At 39.8% G+C, this 22,762-nt stretch overlaps 1 long non-coding RNA gene across 1 annotated transcript; it reads left to right on the plus strand.

The window, feature by feature from the left end:
• Nucleotides 1–237: 237 nt before the first annotated feature.
• LOC116595381 lies at nucleotides 238–22,128 on the plus strand. The gene is made up of 4 exons (XR_004287649.1): nucleotides 238–319; nucleotides 4,181–4,187; nucleotides 6,306–6,310; nucleotides 22,116–22,128. It is a non-coding gene; the product is annotated as an uncharacterized LOC116595381 (long non-coding RNA).
• Nucleotides 22,129–22,762: the final 634 nt, after the last annotated feature.

Here is a 22,762-nt window from a genome sequence, read left to right on the forward strand (position 1 = left end):
TTTTCTAAATGTTCTTAAGTATTTCTGTTTATTCTTCTGAATGACTTATCATCTTGAAAATGGTTAAATGCCCTTTGAATGGAACAATTTGAAACAAGTTAACATCTTTACCATATTTCTCCTTCTCATAAAAATACTGTGAAGCTGTAGTTATATAAATCACATTATCTTTCTTCTCAATAAAGTTTTCTTGTTCTTCATAAAGAACTCACATGTTTTTTTAAAAATTTTTTATAGTAAATTACACATAGCATAAAGTTTTCCATTTCAACCATTTTTAAGTGTCCAGTTCAATGGCATTAATTACATTCACACTGTTGTACAACCATCACTACCATCCTTTCCTAGAGCTATTTTATTTTTCCATCCTGAAACTGGATATCCAGTAAACACTAACTCCCCGTTCCCCCTTAATCCACCTCCTCCATCCCCTGGCATGCAACATTCCACTTTTTGTCTCCATGAATTGGACTACTCTAGCCATCTCATATAAGTGGAATCATACTGTATTCATCATTTTCTGTTTGACTTATTTCAGCATAATACTTCATCCATGCCATAGCTTATCTCAGAACTCCATTCCTTTTTCAGGCTGAATAATATTCCAATGTACAAATAGACATGTACGTATATGCTCATGTGCTCATCTGCTTGTGGACATCTGGGTTGCTCTTGCCTTTTAGCATATTATGAACTATACTGCTATGCATATTTCTGTGCAAGGCAGATTTATTTTTAAGGATATTTCTAGGCATCTTGTTGACACTTAAAAGTAGATTTTTTTTTTTTATAGATTCTAATTGGGTTTTGCTAGTGTCTAGGAAAGGTATTGTGATGTTTGGATTTTTGCTATTGATTCAGCCTTGTTACACAACACCTATATTGATTCTCATAATTTTTGATTTTTCTGAGCTTCATAGACTTATAAGAAAATCTTCTAAGATAATGATCATCTGTCTTTTCCTTTCCCATATTTGTAGCTAACTGGGTTATAGATCTGTTTGCATTTGCAGGAGGCCATGACTTGTGTGTCTATTCTAGGACTCAAAACAGTACAAGACAAGTAGAGTCAGTTAACAAGCATTCACGGAGTAACTCTGTGCCTCACATAGGGGCATGTTAAATGCCTTGTGATGCTAATTTTATTTCCTTTGTCATAAGCATTTTTAATCAACATAAATTAAATAATATCTTTGGTAATCAATTCCATTTTTCACAAACATTCTTTCATTTACTTCATTTATTTCTAAATAACAATATGCAGTAATAGATTTAAGTCTCCCCATTATACAGAGGAGTTGATGGAGCCTCAGAGAGATGTTATCACTTGCTTTGTCCAGTAGCCCCTGTCTTACACTGTTTCCTGCTCACCGATAGGTCTCCATTTTCTCAGCTGCTGGGAATATGGCTACTGATTACTTACAGATAAATCCTTCTGTGGGCATTAATCTGAGCTGGAGAAAGATGCCTTGCCAGGATCATGCCCTTGCCCTGTCACTACCTTTCTCTGATGAATGGCCTATGTGGGGGAACAAAGCCTGACTCTTGCCTGCACATGTAACAAGTCTGGGCGGCATGTCCCTCAGAGTTCCAGACTCTTCCTGGGGCTAGTGGTGGCCCCTGTGGAGCTGTATCCCTGTGTCCCTGAATCTGGAGAACACTCTGCCATCAGCCTCCTGCATGTGGATCTCCACCCTGAAGTATGTCTCTAGAGAACCCTTGGGCCCAAACCATGTCCCACAACCCTTTTAAGTACAGTGTGTGTTTGGTCACCTTGGAAGACAAGGTAACTCTTGTCTAGGCCATCCCATATTTCCTTTCTAGGGATGATAGGTGTAATTATTCAAATGTTCTCACACCTGAGACTTGCTCAAGGGAAAATGCCTCATCTGGGAAGCTACTTATTTTCAAAAATCTTTCACTCATCCTGGTTGTTTACCCCTTTTATATCTTCTGTAAAATAATAACCAAAGCTTCAATCTGCCTTGGACTTTGCAGATATCTTCACTCACTCAATCTCATTTGACCCATGAAATGAGGAAGGCTGATCTGGTACCTTGAAAACCTTTCACTCATGAGGAAATAAGTGGAAGGGAGGTTAAGGTAGGGCCTATGATTTTCTTTAAGGCACCCCTCACTCACTGCACAGTAAGCGTCAATGAATTCTCTGGCACTGGAACAGTAAAGTAGGGTGTGTCACCTCCATCTCTCATAGTAATGTCTTGACTGACAGGGGCAGAAATCCTAGAAAAACTGACCCCCCTCCCCATGAGGATACTGGTCATTGGCCAACAACCCAGAGGAATGTGGTAGCCTTAGAGCTTAGCAGATGGGGCAATGTGGTCAGCAGGGTTCCAGGCTGTTTCCTTCCATCACCTCCATTCTGCTCCTGGCATAATGCACATGGCTGAAAGTTGGCTGCCATAGGCCTAGGCATCCTGTACACACTGTAGCTTCCACAGGCCAGGAGGAGTAGGAGGTAATCACGTGGGGCAGAAGAAATGAATAGAAAAAGCCTTTCCCCAAGGTCTCTCTCTTCATCCAGAATAGATACTTTCTTAGAAGATTCTCAGTAGACTTCCTAGGTATCATTGGCTGGAGTTGGATCCTAGGTTCCCAGGGGTGACGAAGGGAAGAAATCAATATTTTGGTACTGTTAGCTTTTGCACTGGGGGATGGGCATGGAGAAGGAAATTGGGAATTTTTGGCTTGGTTTGCATACCAGAGTTTCTTAGTATTACAATCCATAGAGGGCATTTAGAAATACCAGTGAGCTCTGAAAATTTTGAATGTGTGTTTGCACATACATACATATACACACAATACACACATGCACACACACATATGCACACATACCCACACACATATATACATATATGCACACACACACATATTTCCAGAGATGACGTCCCACAGCTTTAACTGGATTTCCTGATAGGATCAGTGACAGCAAACTATGACCACTTTTTAGTAGCAGTACTGAAATGTAAATGTAACACCTTGAGATTGCCCTGAAATTAAATGCAGGCCATCATCTAGAGACATATATCCTTTATTTCAAATGCACTGAGCAGCAGGTGATTTCCTTTTTAACATTCATCAGGAATAAAAATAAGAGGATGAAATTGAACACTGTGGAGCCACACAAGAGGCCACCTGCTAATCCCAGCCATTTAGCCAGCAACAGTGATGTGCTCTTGCTGAGATGGGTAATGTGGGGACTGTGAACAGGTTCCCTGTCCCCCAGGGACACACTATATCACTGGGAAAGGACATACCCTAAAACATTCAGTGCCACTAAAAACTAGGGGAGACATATTGAACACTAAGTGAATGCCATAATTCAAGGAGCATATGTAGATACTTTATGTTAAAAACCATCTCACGGGTTAATTTCTACTTAATTTAAGACACCATTAAACATATAAAGCATATAAACCACAAAACATTCAGCTGTAACATTTGTTAGTTTGTAAGATACAGATATACAGAGGGGTGCCTGGGTAGCTCAGTGGGTTAAAGCCTCTCCCTTCAGCTCAGGTCATGATCTCAGAGTCCTGGGATTGAGCCCTGCATCAGGCTGTCTGCTCAGCAGGGAGCCTGCTTCCACCCCCACCGCCCCCCCCCCGCCAGCCTCTCTGCCTACTTGTGATCTCTGTGTGTCAAATAAATAAATAAATAAATAATCTTTTTTAAAAAAGATACAGATATACAGAGAAGAAGATGAACAATAACCTATAATGTCATCACCCAAACACCGTTGGCTGAATTAAAAACACTTAAGCATTGCTCTAAATTTCAAATAAGACCAAAAGGTGAAATTTTTAAAAAGAAGACAAACAAATGGCTAACAGACAAGTGGAAAAAATGTTCATCATCATTAGTCATCAAGGGACTTCAAATCAAATCCACATTGAGATATCATCTTTCACCAGTTAGAATGGCAAAAATTGACGAGGTAAAAAACAACAAATGTTGGTGAGGATGTGGGGAAAGGGAACCCTCTTACACTGTTGGTGGGAAAGCAAGTTGGTACAGCCACTTTGGAAAACAGTGTGGAGGTTCCTCAAAAAGTTAAAAATAGAGCTATTCTATGTCCTAGAAATTGCACTACTGGGTATTTACCCCAAAGATACAGATGTAGTGAAAAGAAGGGCCACATGCATGCCAGTGTTCATAGCAGCAATGTCCTCAGTAGCCAAACTGTGGAAGGAGCTGAGATCCCTTCAACAGGTGAATGAATAAAGGAGATGTGGTCCATATATACAATGGACCATCCTCTTGTGACAATACCAGGGACAGACTCCATGATGTTGCAAGAGCAGGGTGGGCAGTGGTAATACAAGTGATGATACATATCCACCAGCCACAAAAGTGGGAAAAGGCCTGAGGAAGAAGTAAGGGTAGGAGAAAACCTTGCAGGAGAGAAGTTCACAGGCAACAGACAAGGCGAGAGGCATTCGGGATGCTTGTAAAAGAAAGCTTATGTGCTTCCAGCCCCTAAATTAACCACTGTTAGGAATAAAATCATAGATATGATCACCAACACTCAGTAACATGAGTAGATCAAGACTGCAGTATTATCATAAACTGATGTTATCACTGGGGCCAGGTTAAAGAAATGAAAGTTCACACATATGATAGAACTGTACACAGCCAGAGAAAGAAGTAGATAAGTTGTATAAAACTGGAAGAACTGTTAAATAATTTACTGAAGCAAGGCATATAGAAAGTGTTAATATAATGTAACCAAGAAAATGGGCTGGGGAAGGGGTGGTAAACTAGCATTTCTCATTTCCTAGAAGAAAGCAAATGGAATTATTAAAGGCACATACATTTGAAAACAGGTAGAGTGGTAGAAGAATGGGTAGTAAGATTTTTTTAACTTACATTATGTTAGTCACCATACAGTACGTCATTTGTTTTTGATGTAGTGTTCCATGATTCATTGTTTGTGTATAACACCCAGTGCTCCATGCAATACGTGCCCTCCTTAATAACCATTACTGGACTAACCCATCCCCGAACACCCCTCCCTTCTGAAACCCTCAGTTTGTTTCCTGGAGTCCATAGTCTCTCATGGTTCATCTCCCCTCTGACACCCCTCCTTCAATTTTCCCTTCCTTCTCCTAATGTCCTCCTTGCTATTCCTTATGTTCCACATATAGTAAAACCATATGATAATTGACTTTCTCTGCTTGATTTATTTCACTCGGCATAATCTCCTCCAGTCCCATCCATGTAGTTGCAAATGGTGGCTATTCATCTTTCTTGATGGTGGAGTAATATTCCACAGTGTAGAATGTCCTCCAGACACAACACTGCCCTCTACTTGGGTTTTGACCCAAAGGAACAGGGTCAGAAGGTGGATCATGGTTAGGAAGTGTCTTATAGCACCGCATCAGGGAAGTATAGGCTTCCCTGCTATGGGAAAGCAGAGGATTGCTGCAGAAACTTTTGTACACTGAAAAGGTATAAGATAAAGAAGCACTTGACATTGACTTATATGGAAAAAGATTTGAGCATTCCCAGAGCCAACAAAGAACCTCTCTTCGGCTTTTCTGATACCTCAGGACACACCTTGCTAAAAGATGCACAAGATAAATCAAGACAAAACACTGATGCTCACAGGCAAAGTTTAAAGCTATGGCAGCTCAGTGCTGAGGTGCTGATCGTGGTTCAGAAGTAATGGATCATAGCAGAGCAAAAGCCAAACATGATTTTTTCTTTCTGCCATTTTCATGAAAACAAAATCCACTTAGGATTTCTATCAGTTAGTGAAAACAGGCTCGAATGTAGGTCTTTTGTAGATGTGAAATGGTATGCATTACATGGAGCCCTGGGTGTGGTGCATAAGCAATGAATCTTGGAACACTGAAAAATAAAAAGTGAAATGGTATAACTTGAACTTTCAAAGTGGAAGGGATACCTGTATGTGATTAGTGGAGAGAACAAAGTTTGAAATGCATGAAACAAGAAGCTGGTGTGTGGAAAGTTCTTCCCGTCCCAAAACATGTAAACTTAGGAGTGGAAGATTTAGTCCTTTTTGATGCCTGGTCAAAAATGTATTTTCTCTTATGTAAATATATGCACTAATTATGGCATATACAATCATTTACGTATCTTGCATTTTAAATTTTTTCATGGTAATTAGATGAAGTAGAATTTCTCAGACTTCCTCACTGTAGGGTGCAGACCTGTAGAGTGTAACCATCCACAGCAAGGATATGTGTGTGTGAAGTGGCATAGATCCAATATTTGGGGTTTGTCTTCTCACATCCCCTTCTCCTAGGGAATTCTGGCAGTTCCAGTCAGGGCAGGTGTAAAGTCATAACCTTCACAGACAGATGTCCTGAAGAAATGCTTGTATCACTACAAAATCATCTTGCAGATCCACTAAACTAATCAGCACAGTGTCAGATTTTGTAACTACATAATTCTGATACTCAAGACAATGTGACAATTTAAAAATGCCGTGTTTAGTGAGCTTTGTCAATATAGAGTGTCTTTAAGATTTACCAGTTTGAAGTAAAAAAAAAAAAAAAAACAACAAACAAACCTTAGGAAGTTCTAGAATCTTAGAGCTCGCATATCTAAGAAAACTGACAGAAGCTTGTCCCCCTCAATCATATGTGATATTACCCATTATGAATTTTGAAGAAGAAAGAAAACATTATATACCATCAATTTTTAAAAACTGATCAACCATGTTGTGGAAACATTGGTTTAGCTTTCCCTTATAGTTATAGTAAACAATGTTACAAAATCAAGGTCATATGATGAGGCAATCCATTAGTCATTAATTAACTGAGAGTGGAAATGTAAATTTTAAAGAGTTGTGTCAAGAAGTTACTTAATAAAATATTTTGTAAGAAGGTAAAAACAGCATGGTTCAAGGAAAAATCTACCCTTTCATCTACAGCATGGGTGAATGGGTAAAAGGAAAAGTCATTGGCAACAATAACAGGAAGTAGTGATTTTCCCATCTGCAGTTTTAAAATATCAAAACAATGTCTTCTTACTCAATGAAAGACCTTGTGCTCTAGACTCAGGGACTTTTAGAAATTTCTGTTATCAGTAAGAAAACATCCCACTACCAGGAGTACCTAGTCAATTCCACCTGAAAAAGTAGCCTGCACACTCAGATGCACAGAATATCAGAAAATAGTTCTGGACAAAATGCCCCCCATCTGACTGCACTTGATGGTTTCCTAGAAGATAGGAGCTGGGTGCATTTTGCACTGCAGACCTAACATTGGCACTTTTACACACAGCTGTGCTTTATTATGTGTCTTTCAAAATATTCCTTCAAAGTCCCTTTCCCAAAGCCTGTAATAACTCTTTTCTGTGCTTGGTGAGGTACTCCAAGTTGCTCTGGTATGACTTCATTCCATTATTGTGCAACCTTAATAATTGTAACTTTGTTGACTCTAGGCTGGATGGGGAGCTGACTGTGTTACAACATATGTTACTTTTTTGGATATGGTGAGGTTTGTAGTATTTATGAGCATTTTAGAATTTGTAATATATCATGATTTATCTTCTATTATAAATTTATATAACTTCTGTCCTTAGTTTTATATTGGTAATATTGTGGCTTTTTCTTTCCTTTTCTTTTCTTTTCATCTTTTCTTTTCTCTTTTCTCTTTTCTTTTCTTTTTTTTTCTCTCTCTCTCTCTTTCTTTCTTTTTTTTTTTTGTATATTTTTTTAAATTTTTTATTTTTTATAAACATATATTTTTATCCCCAGGGGTACAGGTCTGTGAATCACCAGGTTTACACACTTCACAGCACTCACCAAAGCACATACCCTCCCCAATGTCCATAATCCCACCCCCTTCTCCCAAACCCCCTCCCCCCAGCAACCCTCAGTTTGTTTTGTGAGATTAAGAGTCACTTATGGTTTGTCTCCCTCCCAATCCCATCTTGTTTCATTGATTCTTCTCCTACCCACTTAAGCCCCCATGTTGCATCACCACTTCCTCATATCAGGGAGATCATATGATAGTTGTCTTTCTCTGCTTGACTTATTTCGCTAAGCATGATACGCTCTAGTTCCATCCATGTTGTCGCAAATGGCAAGATTTCATTTCTTTTGATGGCTGCATAGTATTCCATTGTGTATATATACCACATCTTCTTGATCCATTCATCTGTTGATGGACATCTAGGTTCTTTCCATAGTTTGGCTATTGTGGACATTGCTGCTATAAACATTCGGGTGCACGTGCCCCTTTGGATCACCACGTTTGTATCTTTAGGGTAAATGCCCAATAGTGCAATTGCTGGGTCATAGGGCAGTTCTATTTTCAACATTTTGAGGAACCTCCATGCTGTTTTCCAGAGTGGCTGCACCAGCTTGCATTCCCACCAACAGTGGAGGAGGGTTCCCCTTTCTCCGCATCCTCGCCAGCATCTGTCATTTCCTGACTTGTTGATTTTAGCCATTCTGACTGGTGTGAGGTGATATCTCATTGTGGTTTTGATTTGTATTTCCCTGATGCCGAGTGATATGGAGCACTTTTTCATGTGTCTGTTGGCCATCTGGATGTCTTCTTTGCAGAAATGTCTGTTCATGTCCTCTGCCCATTTCTTGATTGGATTATTTGTTCTTTGGGTGTTGAGTTTGCTAAGTTCTTTATAGATTCTGGACACTAGTCCTTTATCTGATATGTCGTTTGCAAATATCTTCTCCCATACTGTCAGTTGTCTTTTGATTTTGTTAACTGTTTCCTTTGCTGTGCAAAAGCTTTTGATCTTGATGAAATCCCAATAGTTCATTTTTGCCCTTGCTTCCCTTGCCTTTGGCATTGTTCCTAGGAAGATGTTGCTGCGGCTGAGGTCGAAGAGATTGCTGCCTGTGTTCTCCTCAAGGATTTTGATGGATTCCTTTCGCACATTGAGGTCCTTCATCCATTTTGAGTCTATTTTTGTGTGTGGTGTAAGGAAATGGTCCAATTTCATTTTTATGCATGTGGCTGTCCAATTTTCCCAGCACCATTTATTGAAGAGGCTTTCTTTTTTCCATTGGACATTCTTTCCTGCTTTGTCGAAGATTAGCTGACTGTAGAGTTGAGGGTCTATTTCTGGGCTCTCTATTCTGTTTCATTGATCTATGTGTCTGTTTTTGTGCCAGTACCATGCTGTCTTGATGACGACAGCTTTGTAATAGAGCTGGAAGTCCGGAATTGTGATGCCACCAACTTTGGCTTTCTTTTTCAATATCCCTTTGGCTATTCGAGGTCTTTTGTGGTTCCATATAAATTTTAGAATTATTTGTTCCATTTCTTTGAAAAAGATGGATGGCACTTTGATAGGAATTGCATTAAATGTGTAGATTGCTTTAGGTAGCATAGACATTTTCACAATATTTATTCTTCCAATCCAGGAGCATGGAACATTTTTCCATTTCTTTGTGTCTTCCTCAATTTCTTTCATGAGTACTTTATAGTTTTCTGAGTATAGATTCTGTGCCTCTTTGGTTAGGTTTATTCCTAGGTATCTTATGATTTGGGGTGCAATTGTAAATGGGATTGACTCCTTAATTTCTCTTTCTTCTGTCTTGCTGTTGGTGTAGAGAAATGCAACTGATTTCTGTGCATTGATTTTATATCCTGACACTTTACTGAATTCCTGTACAAGTTCTAGCAGTTTTGGAGTGGAATCTTTTGGGTTTTCCACATATAGTATCATATCATCTGCGAAGAGTGATAATTTGACTTCTTCTTTGCCAATTTGGATGCCTTTAATTTCCTTTTGTTGTCTGATTGCTGAGGCTAGGACTTCTAGTACTGTGTTGAATAGCAGTGGTGATAATGGACATCCCTGCCATGTTCCTGACCTTAGCGGAAAAGCTTTCAGTTTTTCTCCATTGAGAATGATATTTGCAGTGGGTTTTTCATAGATGGCTTTGATGATATTGAGGTATGTGCCCTCTATCCCTACACTTTGAAGAGTTTTGATCAGGAAGGGATGCTGATCAGCATCTATTGAGAGTATCATATGGTTCTTGTTCTTTCTTTTATTGATGTGTTGTATCATATTGACTGATTTGCGGATGTTGAACCAACCTTGCAGCCCTGGAATAAATCTCACTTGGTCGTGGTGAATAATCCTTTTAATGTACTGTTGAATCCTATTGGCTAGTATTTTGTTGAGTATTTTCGCATCTGTGTTTATCAAGGATATTGGTCTATAGCTCTCTTTTTTGATGGGATCCTTGTCTGGTTTTGGGATCAAGGTGATGCTGGCCTCATAAAATGAGTTTGGAAGTTTTCCTTCCATTTCTATTTTTTGGAACAGTTTCAGGAGAATAGGAATTAGTTCTTCTTTAAATGTTTGGTAGAATTCCCCCGGGAAGCCGTCTGGCCCTGGGCTTTTGTTTGTTTGGAGATTTTTAATGACTGTTTCAATCTCCTTACTGGTTATGGGTCTGTTCAGGCTTTCTATTTCTTCCTAGTTCAGTTGTGGTAGTTTATATGCTTCTAGGAATGCATCCATTTCTTCCAGATTGTCATATTTATTGGCGTAGAGTTGCTCATAGTATGTTCTTATAATAGTTTGTATTTCTTTGGTGTTAGTTGTGATCTCTCCTCTTTCGTTCATGATTTTATTTATTTGGGTCCTTTCTCTTTTCTTTTTGATAAGTCGGGCCAGGGGTTTATCAATTTTATTAATTCTTTCAAAGAACCAGCTCCTAGTTTCGTTGATTTGTTCTATTGTTTTTTTTGGTTTCTATTTCATTGATTTCTGCTCTGATCTTTATGATTTCTCTTCTCCTGCTGGGCTTAGGGTTTCTTTCTTGTTCTTTCTCCAGCTCCTTTAGGTGTAGGGTTAGGTTGTGTACCTGAGACCTTTCTTGTTTCTTGAGAAAGGCTTGTACCGCTATATATTTTCCTCTCAGTACTGCCTTTGTTGTGTCCCACAGATTTTGAACCGTTGTATTTTCATTATCATTTGTTGCCATGATTTTTTTCAATTCTTCTTTAATTTCCTGGTTGACCCATTCATTCTTTAGAAGGATGCTGTTTAGTCTCCATGTATTTGGGTTCTTTTCAAACTTTCTTTTGTGGTTGAGTTCTAGCTTTAGAGCAGTGTGGTCTGAAAATATGCAGGGAATGATCCCAATCTTTTGATACCGGTTGAGTCCTGATTTAGGACCGAGGATGTGATCTATTCTGGAGAATGTTCCATGTGCACTAGAGAAGAATGTGTATTCTGTTGCTTTGGGATGAAATATTCTGAATATATCTGTGATGTCCATCTGGTCCAGTGTGTCGTTTAAGGCCTTTATTTCCTTGCTGATCTTTTGCTTGGATGATCTGTCCATTTCAGTGAGGGGAGTGTTAAAGTCCCCTACTATTATTGTATTATTGTTGATGTGTTTCTTTGATTTTGTTATTAATTGGTTTATATAGTTGGCTGCTCCCACGTTGGGGGCATAGATATTTAAAATTGTTAAATCTTCTTGTTGGACAGACCCTTTGAGTATGATATAGTGTCCTTCCTCATCTCTTATTATAGTCTTTGGCTTAAAATGTAATTGATCTGATATAAGGATTGCCACTCCTGCTTTCTTCTGATGTCCATTAGCATGGTAAATTCTTTTCCACCCCCTCACTTTAAATCTGGAGGTGTCTTCGGGCTTAAAATGAGTTTCTTGGAGGCAACATATAGATGGGTTTTGTTTTTTTATCCATTCTGATAGCCTGTGTCTTTTGACAGGGGCATTTAGCCCATTAACATTCAGGGTAACTATTGAGAGATATGAATTTAGTGCCATTGTATTGCCTCTCTGTCTTTCTTTCTTTTTAAATAAAGACTGACTTGTTCATGCTTCAGGTCCCACAACACCTGGCCTGCCTTTGGCCATCACACCCATGTCCACCTACCCAAGGAAGGATCACATCTGCTTGTGTTCCCATCCTGCAGGGAACTCATGCCACCTTTGCCAGGGACTTGTGTGAATTGAAAGCATTTTAACCTCTTGAGTTTCAAATTTTTACAATTGACTTATGACATTATTTTTGCTCAAGGAATTCTAAGAAGAGGCATGATATTTCAAAAATGTTGACCAGATGGTTTCTCCCTTACATTACTCAAAAGACTTGATGATTCCAGAAGGCAGCTAAGCATGTGTAACCTTATAGGCCTGATGAAAGTTGCTTACCCTTTGGCCTCCCCTACCTCTTACTCCCCTCAGAGATCACAGCCCTGGGCCTCAGCCATGGGGCATTGCAGGCAACCTCCCAAACCTGCCATTACAGGTCTCTGCCTCTGCTGTATCATTTGTTTGGGGCATTGCAGGCAACCTCCCAAACCTGCCATTAGAGGTCTCTGCCTCTGCTGTATCATTTGTTTGGATTGATCTTGCTATCCGGGTAAGATTGCCTCTGTGTTGAAGAGCATCTTGGTTCTTGAGAGTCTTGGTTCTCATGAGAGACTATGGACTCTGAAAAACAATCTGAGGGTTTTGAAGGGGCAGGGGGTGGAAGGTTGGGGGAACCAGGTGGTGGGTATTAGAGAGGGCACATATTGCATGGAGCACTGGGTGTGGTGCAAAAACAATGAATACTGTTACGCTGAAAAGAAATTTTAAAAAATTTAAAAAAAAAACCTTATCACAATTAAGCCCTTGACATCTTCATCCCTGTCCATGTATGTTGCTTTCTTGTCCTGGTAACATTCTCAATTAATTAATGATTGTTTAATATCAGTTAATAACTCCACGATGGCTTAGTATTTCAACAACAGTTTCTGAATTCCTTGCATGGATGTAGAAGAAGGCACTAGATGGAAGTCAATGACATAGATATCCACCTGACTCAGCATGATACTGAGAAAAGCCGATTCCATGATTGCACAGCAGAGAGTTTACCTGAATTTAAAAGTCATTTCCAAGTCTTGATATTCTCTAATTCTTATGAACTCCAAAGATGTGTGAGATAATGTGCTTGGCTTCTGCAAGCAGAAACAGAATAGGAAAAATAATACCAGCCCTTGAGCAGGTTCAGCTAATGGATCCAATGCAATGCTCAGTGCTCTGCATCCAACACCTCATCTATTCCTCTTGGTGAGGTGGATGACATCATTGCTCCTGTTTATGGACACAGAAGCCAAGTCTTAAAATTATCCAGCTATCTGAGTTCAGCATCAACTTTCAGAGTCCAGGTCTTCACCTCCCCCCACCCTACCTTATAAAGAATTTGTCCCACAAGGAGTGAGGGGAAGTTATGATGATGACAATATTAATATTATTATCTACAATAATATTACCACCAGAGGAACAGAGTGAATCCCAATTTAATAATATGGATTTTTTAAAAATTGATAAAGGAAATTCAATTTTTCACAAATTGCACAAGGACTGTTGCTGTTTCTCTTTTTACTGAGTCTGACTCCCCAATATCTAATTGGCTCCTTGATACTTTCAACTAATAATGGTCTTAATAAATTTGATGCTAAAATAGTACCTTTTAGGACTAGGACTAAGTATTCCAGGCTATGAAAGAAGAGAAATGTAAGCAACTATCCCAATTTGGTGTAGGTTTGAAATGCTGCTTGACAAAAACAGATCATGTTCTAGCGTTTCTTAGACCTCCCAAGGTCACACAGAAGCAATCTTTTTTTTTTTTTTTTTAGTTCTTTAATTCACATGAGTTTATTTATTGATTGATTATTCTTTTGTTTTGGGGTTTTTAAAATAAATTAATTAATTTATTTTCAGAAAAACAGTATTCATTATTTTTTCACCACACCCAGTGTTTCATGCAATCCGTGCCCTCCATAATACTCACCACCCGGTACCCCAACCTCCCAGCCCCCCCCCCCCCCCCGCCACTTCAAACCCCTCAGATTGTTTTTCGGAGTCCATAGCCTCTCATGGTTCACCTCCCCTTCCAATTTCTCCTGTCAGAGGCAGGCCCCTGGCCAGGGCGGCCTCCGCCATTAAAAGATGGCGCCTGGCTAGTTGCCAGGTTAGGATTGTCTCGTGAGACTAAGCGGAACGCCCAAAGAGGAAGTAAACAGCATTGGTTGCTAGCGAAGTTGTTCATTTAGCCCCGCCACTTCAAACCCCTCAGATTGTTTTTCGGAGTCCATAGCCTCTCATGGTTCACCTCCCCTTCCAATTTCTCCCAACTCCATTCTCCTCTCTAACACCCCTTGTCCTCCATGCTATTTGTTATGCTCCACAAATAAGTGAGACTATATGATAATTGACTCTCTCTGCTTGACTTATTTCACTCAGCATCATCTCTTCCAGTTCCTTCCATGTTGCTACAAAAGTTGGGTATTCATCCTTTCTGATGGAGGCATAATGCTCCATAGTGTATATGGACCACATCTTCCTTATCCATTCGTCCATTGAAGGGCATCTTGGTTCTTTCCACAGTTTGGTGACCGTGGCCATTGCTGCTATAAACATCGGGGTACAGATGGCCCTTTTTTTTCACTCCATCTGTATCTTTGGAGTAAATACCCAGAAGTGCACTTGCAGGGTAATAGGGAAGCTCTATTTTTAATTTCTTGAAGAATCTCCACACTGTTCTCCAAAGTGGCTGCACCAACTTGCATTCCCACCAACAGTGTAACAGGGTTCCCCTTTCTCCACATCTTCTCCAACATATGTTGTTTCCCGTCTTACTAATTTTGGCCATTCTAACTGGTGTAAGGTGATATCTCAATGTGGTTTTAATTTGAATCTCCCTGAGGGCTAGTGATGATGAACATTTTTTTATGTGTCTGATAACCATTTGTATATCTTCATTGGAGAAGTGTCTGTTCATATTTTCTGCCCATTTTTTTTTATATGACTGTCTGTTTTGTGTGTGTTGAGTTTGAGAAGTTCTTTATAGATCCTGGATATCAACCTTTTGTCTGTACTGTCATTTGCAAATATCTTCTCCCATTCCGTGGGTTGCCTCTTTGTTTTCTTGACTGTTTCCTTTGCTGTGCTTTTGATCTTGAGGAAGTTCCAAAAGTTTATTTTCGCTTTTGTTTCCTTTGCCTTTGGAGACATATCTTGAAAGAAGTTTCTGTGGCTAATATCGAAGAGATTACTGCCTCTGTTCTCCTCTAGGATTCTGATGGATTCCTGTCTCACGTTGAGGTCTTTTATCCATTTTGAGTTTATCTTTGTGTACGGTGTAAGAGAATGGTCGAGTTTCATTCTTCTGCACACAGCTGTCCAGTTTTCCCAGCACCATTCATTGAAGAAATTGTCTTTTTCCCACTGTATATTTTTTCCTGTTTTGTCGAAGATTATTTACCCATAGAGTTGAGGGTCCATATCTGGGTCTCTACTCTGTTCCACGGTCTATGTGTCTGTTTTTATGCCAGTACTATACTGTCTTGGTGATCACAGCTTTGTAGTAAAGCTTGAAATCAGGTAACGTGATGCCCCCAGTTTTGTTTTTGTTTTTCAACATTTCCTTAGCAATTCGGGGTCTCTTCTGATTCCATACAAATTTTTGGATCATTTGCTCCAGCTCTTTGAAAAATACTGGTAGAATTTTGATTGGAATGGCATTAAAAGTATAGATTGCTCTAGGCAGTAGGAACATTTTAACAATGTTTATTCTTCTGACCCAAGAGCATGGAATGGTCTTCCATCTTTTTGTGTCTTATTCAATTTCTTTCATGAGTGTTCTGTAGTTCCTCGAGTAAAGATCCTCTACCTCTTTGGTTAAGGTTATTCCCAGGTATCTTATGGTTCTTGGTGCTATAGTAAATGGAATCTATTCTCTCATTTTCCTTTCTGTATTTTCATTGTTAGTGTATAAGAAAGCCACTGATTTCTGTAAATTGACTTTGTATCCTGCAACATTGCTGAATTGCTGTATGAGTTCTTAGTAGTTTGGGGGTGGAGCTTTTTGGGTTTTCCATATAAAGAATCATGTCATCTGCAAAGAGAGAGAGTTTTACTTCTTCATTTCCAATTTGGATACCTTTTATTTCTCTTTGTTGTCTGATTGCTGTTGCTAGGACTTCTAATACTATGTTGAACAGGAGTGGTGAGAGTGGGCATCCTTGTCTTGTTCCTGATCTCAACGGGAATGCTGAAGGCCTTTTCCCATTGAGGATGATATTTGCTGTGGGTCTTTCATAGATAGATTTGATGAAGTTCAGGAATGTTCCCTCTATTCCTATACTTTGAAGCGTTTTAATCAGGAATGGATGCTGGAATTTGTCAAATGCTTTTTCTGCATCAATTGAGAGGACCATGTGGTTCTTCTCTCTTCTCTTATTAATTTAATCTATCACATTGATTGATTTGTGAATGTTGAACCATCCTTGTAGCCCAGGGATGAATCCCACCTGGTCATGGTGGATAATATTTTTAATGTGCTGTTGGATCCTGTTTGCTAGGATCTTGTTTAGAATCTTAGCATCCATATTCATCAGTGATATTGGTCTGAAATTCTCCTTTTTGGTAGGGTCTTTGCCTGGTTTCAGGACCAAGGAAATGCTGGCTTCATAGAAAGTCTGGAAGTTTTCCTTCTGCTTCAATTTTTTGAAACAGCTTCAGGAGAATAGATGTTATTTCTTCTTTGAAAGTTTGGTAGAATTCCCCCAGGGAATTCATCAGGTCTTGGGCTCTTGTTTTTGGGGAGGTTTTTGATTACTGCTTCAATATCATTACTAGATATCAGTCTATTCAGGTTGTCAGTTTCTTCCTGGTTCAATTTTGGGAGTTTATAGTTTTCCAGGAATGCATTCATTTCATCTAGGTTGCTTAGCTTATTGGCATATAACTGTTGATAATAACTTCTGATGATTGTTTCTACTTCCTTGGTGTTAGTTGTGATCTCTCCCTTTTCATTCATAATTTTATGAATTTGGGCTCTCTCTCTTTCCTTTTGGATTAGTGTGGCCAATGGTTTATTGATCTTTTTGATTGTTTCAAAGAACCAGCTTCTAGTTTCATTGATATGTTCTACTCTATCTCTGGTCTACCTCATTGATCTCTGCTCTAATATTGATTATTTCCCTTCTTACATGTGGAGTTGGTTTGGTTTGTTGTTGATTCTCCAGTTCCTTAAGGTGTAGAGACAGCTGGTGTATTCTGGATTTTTCAATTTTTTTGAGGGATGCTTGGATGGCTATGTATTTCCCCCTTAGGATGAAATTTGCTGTATCCCATAGGTTTTGGATCAAAATGTCTTCATTCTCATTGGTTTCCATGAATTGTTTCAGTTCTTCTTTGATCTCCTGGTTGATACAAGCATTCTTAAGCAAGGTAGTCTTTAGCTTCCAGGTGTTTGAGTTCCTTCTGAACTTTTCCTTGTGATTGAGCTCCAGTTTCAAAGCAATCTGAGAATATGCCGGGAATAATCTCAGTCTTTTGGTATAGGTTGAGTACTGACTTCTGACCCAGTATGTGGTCTATTCTTGAGAAGGTTCCATGTGCACTTGAGAAGAATGAGTATTCTGTTGTTTTAGGATGGAATGTTCTGTATATATCTATGAGGTCCATCTGGTCCAATGTGTCATTCAATGCTCTTGTTTCTTTATTGATTTTCTCCTTTGATGATCTATTTCTGAGAGAGGCATGTGAAGATCTCCTACTATTAATGTATTCATATCAATATGACTCTTTATCTTGATTAATAGTTTTCTTAAGTAATTGGCTGCTCCCATATTGGGGGCATAACTATTTACAATTGTTAGATTATCTTGGTGGATAGTCCCTTTAAGAATTATGTAGTGTCCTTCTGTATCTCTGACTACAGTCTTTAAAATCTAATTTGTCTGATATGAGAATCGCTACCCTGGCCTTCTTTTGAGGCCCATTGGCATGAAAGATGCTTCTCCATCCCTTCACTTTCAGTCTGGGTGTATCTTTAGGTTCAAAATGGGTCTCTTGTAGACAACATATGGATGGATCCTGTCGTTTTGTCCAATCTGCAACCCTGTGCTATTTTATGGGTGCATTTAGGTCATTCACATTGAGAGTAATTATTGATAGATACGTTTAAAGACATCGTGTTACCTTTGAAGTCTTTCTTCCTGTAAATTGTCTCTATATTTCTGTTCAATGCTATTCTTGGGATTTTTCCTCTTTTATAGAACCCCCCTTAATATTTCCTGCAGTGTCAGCTTGGTGGTTGCATAGTCTTTTAAGCCTTGCCAATCTTGGAAACTCTTTATCTTCATCCATTTTGAATGTCAGTCTTGCTGGATAAAGTATTCTTGGCTGCATGTTCTTCTCATTTAGTGCCCTGAATATATCTTGCCAGCCCTTTCTGGCTTGCCAGGTCTCTGTGGACAGGTCGGACATTATTATGATGGGCTTTCCTCTGTATGTAAGGAGCCTCTTTGTCCTAGTGGCTTTCAAGAGATTGTATCTACAATTATGATTCCTCAATTTGACTACAAGGTGCCTTGATGTTTTTTTGGAATCTATAATCTTGGGTGGAGATCGTTCGGCCTCTAGTACATGAACACTGGTTCCATTTGCGAGATTGGGAAAATTTTCATGAAGAACTTGTTCCACTATATCTTCTAGACTTCTTTCTTTCTCTTCCCCTTCAGGGATTCCAATAATTTTGACGTTGGAACGTTTCCTGGCATCATTTATTTCCCTGATTCTGTTTTCGTGGCTTCTAAGCTGTTTGTTCCAGGCTTCCTCCTGATCCTTTCTCTCTGTTTGTCCTCCAGATCACTAATTCTATCTTCTGTCTCAGTTACCCTAGCTTTTAGAGAATTTAGATTAGATTGGAACTCATTGAGAGCATTGTGAACCTCATCCCTGGTGGCTTTCAGTTATGTCCTAACATGGTGAACACCATCCCTGGTGGCTTTCAGTTCTGCCCTAATCAATTCCATTTGGTCATCCATGGCTTTCTCCAACCTAGCTATTACCTGGATAATTGTTCTCCTGAATTCTCTTTCCAACATATTATCTATGTTGATAGCCATTAGCTCTGTTGCAGAAGGTCCATCCTCTGTATTTTTTTTCTGTTGGGCATTCCTCCTCCTAGTCATTTTGGTGAGAGATGACTGAATGGGTGTAGCTGGATGTATCGACCATAGTGCAGTCAAGGTGCATCCTGGAACACTTCTGAGCAATCAGGATTCCCCACCCAAGTGAGAGAAAAAAGAAAAGAAAAAGAAAAGAGAGAGAGAAAGAGAGAGAGAGAGACAGGGAAAAAAGGGAAGATAAAAGAGAAGGTTCAGCCCAAATGGGCCATAAGGTAAGATTTATGTAGTATACAAACAAAAACAAACAAAAAGACTGATAAAAGTATATGACAAGAGAAAAAAATATATATATAAGCAAAAAAAGGAAGAACCTCGTCAAAAGAACCCCAAGTATAAGATTTATATATTATCAGGACTAACACAAATACACAGAAACTCTGGCGGAAAAAAAAGATGGGAGAGTGGTTATGGTTATAAATTCTCAGTGTGGGTGAGGAAAGTTATTTTGATTCTTCCTGGATGTATGTTGATATCTTTGTTAAAGGACTCAACTTTCCTCAGATAAAGCATGATTAAAAATTGGTTTACCTATAGGGGTAGCATTAATTGGGGAAAAGGGATTACCTTGAAGTTTAACTCTATATGAATATTAGAAAATAAAAATAAAAAAGGAATAAACTAGACTAAACTAAACTAAAATTTAAAAAAATTTTAAAAAATAGAAATGCAAAAGAAAAACACAGGTGTATGTATCGAAACGTTCAGGTTAGAAGGTTATTATGGAATTTGATGTACTGGACATCTCACTGTGATGGTAAATAGGTTAAAAAATTACCTATATAAAAAATGAACTAGAAGAGTGGGAACGAGTTAAAAGTAAAAGTTGTATCTATGAAGTTGTATCATGGTTGTTCTCTTGTAGTCTTTTTTTTTTTTTTTTTCTTTCCTGGTTGGTTTTCTGGGGGAGGGGCCTGCCACATGGGTTTTCAGTCAGTGATGTTCCCTGAGTTAAGTCCTCTTGCCTCAAGGGGGTGGGCTCTGAGGAAACCGTTTTTTTTTTTTTTTTTCCAGGTTTTTGTTCTCTGGAGGTTTTTATGTCTGTTCACTTCTTTTCTCTTGCCTTGACTGCTTTTGATGGTTTTTGGAGGTGTAGAGGAAAGCAAACTGCACCCTGACCTCCCTCTCAGAGAGAAGCCTCAGTCTGCTCCAGTGTGGGTGCTGCAGAGCCCATATAAATTCCCCTTTGGCTGCTGGCAGAGCAGGTTCTGAGTCACAGACCCTGGGGACACAGGATCTTCTGCTTGTACCCAAAACCATGGCAGTGGCGGCTGTCTGGGCAGCTCCAGACTGCCAGAGAGGTTCCAAGCAGTGATCGCACACTGAGATTTTCCCGCTGGCCTGGGCTGGGAGTGCCTGGTCTTTCTGGGTCTAAGAGCCCTGGGCTTGCATGCACCTCTCTCAGGGGAATGTGTGGGTCACGTGTATCTCAGGCTCTGATACCAGTGCGTGGGTCTGAGAGCACCAGACTGGGCCTTTGCACACCTCTCTCAGGGGAGGGTGTGGGGCAGGTGTATGTCTCAGGCTCTGGTAGTATGGCACGGGTCTGAGAATGCCGGGCTGGGTCTTTGCGCACCTCTCTCATAAGAGGGTGAGGGGCTTGCGCGTCTCAGGCTCTGTTAGCTCGGCTCCTGCTCGGTGTTTTGCCATCTGGCAAGGCTCCCAGCCCCTCACAGGAGCCGGACCCCATGCGTTCTTGGGTGCGCTGGTGGCTCAGGGACCAAGACCTGGTTTCTCTGCTGCACTCTCTCTGGCTCAGAGCCAGGGGAGGCTGTCCTAGGTCTGGGGACTTAAGCTCCTGTCCCTAGCCACCCTGATTCCCACAATTTCCCCCTATGATCCTTTGCTCTTTTGAGTGCTTTCAACCAGAATCCAAGTTAATGCTGGTCCCCAGATGCAGGGCACTCTCGTATTGGGGTTTTACTTTCCAATAGGTCACCTCTGGTGGCTCCCTCCCCCTTTTGTTTATCTTCTGATATCAGTCCGGCATTCCCACTCCGCTTTACCTGCCCACTGGCATCTTCTGTCCCCATAGAGATCCAGACGTGTATAATTCTGATCTCAGGCTGATTTCATGGGTGATCGGAGTTCTTTGGTAGGTATTCAGCTCACTTTAGGGTACAGGTTGAAACAATGCCTCCTCCTACTTCCCCACCATCTTGTCTCCCTGTGATAAGGTTTTGATTTCAGCATGATGGTGGTACTTAGCTGGATGATCCTGGAGGATGCACACCTGCAATGCCATCATCCTACCAACAAAGTGTCATGTTCAGATATTTGAGTTTTCAATTTCCAGACCAGGAAGATCTGATTAAAAACTGGTGCTGTCACAAGTATTAAGGTTGAACAATATGGTGTCTTATTTTCATTCATCTGTAATCCAGCAGTACCTTGACTTCAGTATCAACATCTAATTTGTAAAATTTAAGAAAGGAAGGAGGAAAATTCTTGCCATCAGTCGTTCCAGAGAATCTTTCTCAAGGAGGCAAAATCATAAATTACGTGTTTCATTGTATTTAGTCATCAAAACAACCATAGATAAGTTCTATTAATAATCGACTTCCCCTCCCTTCCCCCAACACACGCAGAACAATTAAATAAGGCTCTCTCATGGAGGCTGGGTCTGAACCCCAGCCACCTGACTTTAGAGGTTATGTTATAAAACATTATTGAGTGTATAATTCTCTCAATTACTGTGCTTTTTAGACTTGACTTTTTTATGACTCCCTGGCCATAACCCCCTGTTCCTCAAAGTGCTCTGTCCTGTCAGGCCCTACCCTGTTCACTCCATCCCAAAGTTTTGTCAAAATGACTCCTAGCCATTGCTGAGACCCTGATTCCACCTGTCTTCATAACCCCTACTTTGTTCTTATGGAATTGTATATAATTATGCAATAATATTTATTCATTTTTTTAAAAGTACAGACTGATGATGCACTATGTGGATAAATATCAAATGTATGATGTCTAGTGAAAGAAGCCAGACTCCAGGCTCCATACTGTGTAGCTCCATTTACATGCCATTTTGGAAAAGCTAAAACTACATGGAAGAAAAACAGATCAGTGGTTTCAGAAACTGATGTGAGGAGGTCAGGATGACTGAGAAGCCCCTGAGGGAGTTTTTGGAGGTGGAGGAACTGTTCTTCATTGTGGTGATTTTATCACTGTGTATGGTCATTAAAACTAGAATAGTAGGCATCCATGTTAATGCACATAGTGGGTATTCATCCCTTCTGATGGCTGAGTAAAATTCCATTGTATATTTGTACCACATGTTTTTCTTTTTTATCCATTCATCTGTTCAAGGGATCTCAGCTCCTTCTACAGTTTGGCTGTTGTGGACATTGCTGCTATGAACACTGGGGTGCATGTGGCCCTTCTTTTCACTACATATTTGGGGTAAATGTCTAGCAGTGCAATTGCTGGGTCATAGAATAGCTCTATTTTTAACTTTTGAGGAACATCCATACTGTTTTCCAGAGTGGCTGTACCAGTTTGCATTCCCACCAACAGTACAGGAGGGTTTCCTTTTCTCCACATTCTCAACAACATTTGTTGTTCCCTGTCTTGTTAATCTTTTTGCCATTCTAATTGGTGTAAGTTTGTATCAAATTGTGGTTTTTGATTTGTATTTTCCTAGTGCTTAATGATATAGAACATTTTTTCATGTGTCCGTTACCCATTTGTATGTCTTCTTTAAAGAAGTGTCTGTTCATGTCTTCTGCTCACTTATTGACTGGATTATTTTTTTTGGGGTGTGTGTGTTGAGTTTGATAAGCTG

The sequence above is a fragment of the Mustela erminea genome, chromosome 7 (assembly GCF_009829155.1).
Source record: "Mustela erminea isolate mMusErm1 chromosome 7, mMusErm1.Pri, whole genome shotgun sequence".
Taxonomy (NCBI): domain Eukaryota; kingdom Metazoa; phylum Chordata; class Mammalia; order Carnivora; family Mustelidae; genus Mustela; species Mustela erminea.